A 6438-nucleotide genomic window follows, 5' to 3' on the forward strand; every position below is an offset into this window, starting at 1 on the left:
AGCCCCGGTGGAAGGGGCGCGCAATTTGGGCGTCCTCCTTGATGCCCGGCTGTCTATGGAAGATCACGTGGCAGCCGTGGCAAGGGGGGCGTTCCACCAGGTTCGCCTGGTGCGCCAATTGCGGCCCCTTTTGGACCAGGAGGCCTTGCGCACAGTCACTCACGTGCTGGTGACGTCTCGCCTGGACTACTGTAACGCTCTCTACATGGGGCTCCCCTTGAGGTGCACCCGGAGACTGCAGTTGGTCCAGAATGCAGCCGCGTGGGTAATTATGGGGAGATCGAGGTTCTCCCATATAACACCCATCCTGCGTGAGCTGCACTGGCTTCCTGTGGCCTACCGGGTGCGCTTCAAGGTGCTGGTTACCACCTTCAAAGCGCTCCATGGCACAGGGCCTAGTTACCTGCGGGATCGCGTCCTGCCCCATACATCCCTGCGACCCGTCCGCTCACACAGAGAGGGACTACTCCGGGTGCCGTCCTCCAGAGAGTGCCAGAGGGCGGCGCCCAGGAGTAGGGCCTTCTCTGTAGTGGGCCCCACCCTTTGGAATGACCTCCCCCCAGACATCAGGACAACAACCGACCTTCGCTCCTTCCGTATGAAGCTGAAAACCTACCTGTTTCGACCAGCTGACCTGGCATAATACTACAACCTCTCCAGCCCAGGGCATTTTTAATTGGTAATTTTAGTTTTAAGGGTTAATTTCACTGGGGTTTTAACTTTTTTAGGTATTGTAACTTATTTATTTATTTTTACCTCCTCTGTACGCTATATAATACTTTTGTACGTCGCCCCGAGTCCCTGTGGGGAGAGGGGGCGACTAATAAGTTCAAGTAATAAATAAATAAATAAATAAATATTAGTTAATATATATAATAAGGTAGATCAGAAGATGGGAATGTGAAAGTAGACAATTTAATAATATTGTTAATTTTGAATGTAATCTAATGTTGGGAATTTAAAATATTAATGATTGGGGAAGGGGAATTTCTGAGATATATTTTGGGAAGAAGAAATAGGGTAAACAACTGAAAAAACTGGAAAAAAAAGAAGAAATACAGGGCGTACAGTGATGTTAACTATGTGTAAAAATTGAATAAGAAATGATAAAGAATTGTGTAAAGAGAATAATATTGTTGAAGTGGGAATAGCAAAGATTGTGATAAATGATAAATTTGTTAAGATGAATCAACAGTAATTAGTTGAAGACAAAAAAGGTGTTTAGCAATAACTAAATGAATTACAATACAATACAATAGTAGAGTTGGAAGGGACCTTGGAGGCCTTCTAGTCCAACCCCCTGCCTAGGCAGGAAACCCTATACCATTTCAGACAGATGGGAATTGATGGAAAAAGACAAAGAATTGTATAAAAGAGATGAATACTGATAAAGGTGGTGTGGCATCCTGATAAAACCTGACATGAGGGGAAAAACTTAGCCACACCTGGACAGACTCTACCAAGCCTGACTGACCACTCTTACCAGCAAGCTAAGCCTAGTACCATCCAGCAGATATGAAAGAATGGCCCCTGAGATGGAAAAGTAAAGACCAAAAGACTCTCTTCTATCCCCAGAAGACAGCTGTAAAGACTACAGGGGAGGGTGGAAATTGATTGTAAAGTTTTCTTTCTTTGCTTCCTTCACAGAAATTCATTGTAAGGTTTTCTTTCTTGTCTCATTTATATTGTAATCAGTTTAATGCAGTGTTTCTCAAATAGTGGGGCGCGCCCCCCAGGGGGGGCGCGAGGCTCCATAAAGGGGGGCGCGAAGGCTCCCTTTCCATCTGGGTGCAAACGAGGAGCCAGGAGCAACAGGCGGGGTCCCGCCACCACGTTCAACAGTTTGCTTTTCCTCTCCCCGCTTGCGCGAAGGGCATCTGCGCTGCTGGCGCCGTCCGCCGCTTGGTTTTTTTTTTTCAAAGCACAGAGGATGGATGCCGCTCTGGAAGTACGCTCTATGGTTGTGGGCTGCAGATTGTACAACCATAGAGCATACTTCCAGAGCGGCATCCATCCTCCGTGCTTTGAAAAAAAAAACCAAGCGGCGGACGGCGCCAGCAGCGCAGATGCCCTTCGCGCGAGCGGGGAGAGGAAAAGCAAACTGTTGAACGTGGTCTATGAGTATAAATTCATTTAAAAGTCTCTTCATTCTTTCTGTCAACTTCCCTCTCCAGCCATGCAGAGCCCCATTCACTCACCTAGGGGCATTCCGAAGGCACCGAGCCGCGGGAGGCAGAGGGCGGCGAACAGGCGCTCGCGTTGCTTGGTGCCTTCCAGGTACTGCTAGGTCGGTCAGCGGCGCTGTACCCGGCTGGAAAGGGGGGTTGCCGGGCGGCTGCTCATAAGCTTGGTCACCTCATGGCTGCTGCGTTGCTGCCCAAGGCCATATTTCGTGGGTCAAAAAAATATAATTTTCGGGGAAACACGGTATCCCAAGGAACAGAAATAGCATTTTAAAAAGTCTTTTGAAAATCTCAAAGTTCCTTGTATCTGGTGGGTGTTATCCTTTATCTAAAAGGGTTCGAACTTTGATTTTTTTTCACTATTAAAGTTCATAACATGTCCTATTTATAGGAAACATTTGGACTGTATTTTTGTTTGATCCTGCTGATAGGACCCTACAAGGAAAGGATTATATCATATCATTGCAGTTGTAATTGGATTTGGAACAATAATTGTAATAGACAAATGATACTATTTACAGTCGTGCGGGGGGGGGGCGCGCGAAATGTTTTCTTCTTCCTAGGGGGGGCATGACAGAAAATAATTGAGAAGCACTGGTTTAATGTATTCATGTAAGAATTGTATTTGAGAATGGCTAGCACAGCAAGTTCTGAACACCTTAGATTTCTGTCTAGTGGGAGGGAAATTTTGTCCAAAATGTCTGTATTTTCTGTATTGTAGAAGCAGCTACACACGCACGCACGCACGCACGCACACAGAGAGAGAGAGAGAGAGAGAGAGAGAGAGAGAGAGAGAGAGAGAGAGAGAGAGAGCCTATTCAGCATTAGACTGAAACTATCTCCTTGATTTACCTCTACACAAAGCTTCTCCTAGGTTGATTTTTGCCCTGGTATCTCCCATTTAATCCCATGGGGGAGTGTCAATTCCCCTCAGGCAATTCCCCCACTTGAAGAATAGCAGAAAGGATCTTCAAAACTCAAACCCTGACTGTGACTCAAAAAAAATGATGCTGCCCAGTTGCCCAGTAAAGCAGGATATGTTGCACTGGTGGTCTCATGAGTAGGAGTCCTGGGCTCATTGTGTGTAATTTTTTTTAAAAAAAATCTAAATAGCTTGGATTGCACACTAGCTAAACTCAATTTGGCCTCACTAAAATAAGAGCTAGGGCAGTTTCAAGAACCATCCCTTGGAAATGGGCAGCCTGTAGGTATTTAAAAGGCAAAACCATAGCTGCGAAGAATTTTGGGATTTCTGCTTGCTTGAAACCTGTCTGGAAGCTCACAGGAAGTGATATCTGATACTAATTGGCATGGTAAATTGGATATTGTAAATTTCTTTCCAGAAATTGTGCCCTGGTTGCTAGACCTTCATGGTTGAAAGCTCTCTGGGAGCCACTGAAGGGAACCTTCTGCTTTCTCTCTCAATGTCTTTCCATCAGAAAAATTAAGTCTCCCTGATCTGACCAATTTTAATCTTTTGTCAAAAAACATGTGTGTTCCACTCACATGTTTTGAAAAAAAAAGGAGGGATTGTGGAAAGCTATCACCCAGCCCTCTCCCAGAAAAATGAAATATCCTAGGAAATATTGAAAGGGCAGAATATTTCTCTGGATGTGAAAAGGAAGAAACATGTTTTATAAAGAGAGAATAGCTCCCTGCAGCTTCCTGCCTCTGCCCACTTTGTCAATGGGCCATTAAGGTGGCCAAGCCAGTCCTTTTACATAATAAAGAGTTCTCCCCTTCAGCTCCAGGGGAAGGGATTAAGGCATGATAATATTGGCCCTTTACCCAACTCACCACATGGCATCTGAGAACTCAACCAAACCTGGATTCAAAACGCAGCCTAGAGAGTAGCCCCTGCATGGCCCCATGGGAGTCTGACAACCAATCAGAATACAAGCTCAAGATCAAAGGCCAGAGAGGGCATAAAACCAGGGACTCAGCATCTCAGTCCTGCTTTCTCTTCTTCTCCCCAACATTGAAGCACGTGATCACCTTTTCTGTTCAGGACTCAAGCCATGTGGTCCTGTCCACCATTAAAACCATCTTTCCAAGCAGCCTCCATGTCTCCAGTGTCTTTTTTCCCCACTTGGAGCCAAACCCAGAAGGATATTTCTTTCAACAGTGGGAAGATTAGAATACAATGAAACTATGATTATAAATATGATGTATAAGATGTGACCTGGTAAACACTCTGCCCATAAAGTATGTATGTTGGAAAAAAAGAAAAAAAATGCAATAAAACTTGTTTATTTTTTAGAAAAGAACCTGCTGAATACTACTTCTGCTCCTGAGGCTGGGCTTTCCTTAGAAGAGAACATTGGGGAGATTAATCTTTTTAATTTCTTGGATGTGGAAAGCCTAACCAAATATTGCTCATAGTTGGCAGTGCAATTGCTAGAGGTTGCATTTCACTTACCGTGTTGTAGACAATTACAGAGAAAATGTAGCAGCAAAACAAGCTTTTTAACTTTTAACTTTAACTTTTATTTGATTTCTAGACCTTAATTTCTAAAGCTGTTTATAGAAGAGGATCTTAGGAAGGAGCTTAAACCAAGGCCACCTTAACTTCCTTTAAAAGATGCCCACTTTTTAGAAGAGGAAAGAAAAACACTGCCAGCCTTCCAAAAATCTGTTGTTATGCCTTATAAAAATAAAATAGAGATCAGGAGTTCTTCTGATGCCTGTTTCCTGGTGTGTCCTACCTTCAAAGGTTGACATTTATCCAGCCATCCATTCACTTGATACCGCTGTCCATTCACCGGGCACCTCTGGGTAGTTAACATCCAATTGAAAACAAGAACAAAATAATCAAAAATTCAAATCCATCCTATCTAAAGCAAAAGGCTTCCAAAAAAAAGGTGTGTGTGTGTGTGTGTGTTAGGGCAGGGAAGTCCAACTGTGGCAACTTTAAAACTTGAATGACTGGCTGGGAAATTCTGGGAGCTGAAGTTGCCAATGTTAGTTATCCCTGGTTTAGGGGCCGTATATGAAATGCTGCCTAGAGTCCCTTGTGTGAAATGAGCAGCTATTGCAAATCAATCCATCCATCCATCAGCCCCCAGAGGATAGGATCACTGATGGGTTCCTAACGGGTCGAACCAGTTCAGATGAAACAGTAGTAGCTTGGCGGCCTGGGTCACTGGAACTGGTCCTCCCAGTGGCACCATGGGTGGCGCCATCTTGTTTTTTGCTTCTGTGCATGCACAGAGCAATTTTTGTTGTACGGCGCATGTTTGCACCGCGCACATCAAGCGTGCACTGCATCCCCGAGCAAACCGGAAGTAGCGGCTGCCGGAACCCACCCCTGGGTAGGACATAAATTTCCTGCAGCTCACAGGCTAAGAGATGCCTATTACAAGTCTGTTTAAGGTTAACCCAGGGCAGCATTCCCTACACCATATTCCCTTCCCAGTGGTGCAAGTTGAAAACAACATGATGGCACATGACCAAACAATCACAACATTGTGAGAAGACAATATCTGCAAGATGTGGTCAAAAAAAGGCTACGATGGGGTTACCATATGTGCTACGTGCTGCACTTGCTTCTTCTTCTGGCAAAGGTCATGTGCAGGCGTAAGCTAGGATTGGGAAGTCCAGGAATCACACATGACCGTGACACATTGTTCTGTTTTTGTCCCTTTTCAAAATATTATGATTGCTATTAATATTATTATCACTTCCTTTATGTAGTAACCCATGGGCCTCAGCGGGGAGATAGCAAAAGCAGCAAAAGGTCAGATGGGATTGAAGCCCCGCCCTTTTTGTAGATGCATGGACAAAAAAGGCGGGGCTTGGGCCATGACATCACACACTTAGCATCTTCCGGATTTGAACATTGGGTACAGTCAAGGTGTTTTGTTCTGTTTGTTTATTTGACATATCTCTGTGCTGCTGCAGTCCAAACAACTCTTAATAGGTTAGGTAAAAAAAGACAATGCGATTTAAATATACCTGGTACAATAAAAACACATGAAGACTCTAGAACAAGGGTGTCAAACTCAAGGCCCACGGGCCGAATCCGGCCCGCAGAGTGCTTAGATCACTCTGGAAACAGTAAAGGACCAGCCTGCAGTGCATCTGCCAGCAAAAAACAGAGTTCAGGAGGGCCGCGCACAGCCATCCCGAACTCCGTTTTCGGCTGTGACGATCTCCTGCAGCCCTCTGCTAGTGAAAATGGAGCTCGTGGCCCTCCTGAGCTTCCTTTTTGCTGGCAGAGCTCTTGGGCCACCACAGGTGCCACCAACACGAGTGA

The sequence above is a fragment of the Natrix helvetica genome (genome assembly GCF_964273705.1).
Source record: "Natrix helvetica genome assembly, chromosome: 2".
NCBI classification, from domain to species: Eukaryota; Metazoa; Chordata; class Lepidosauria; order Squamata; family Natricidae; genus Natrix; species Natrix helvetica.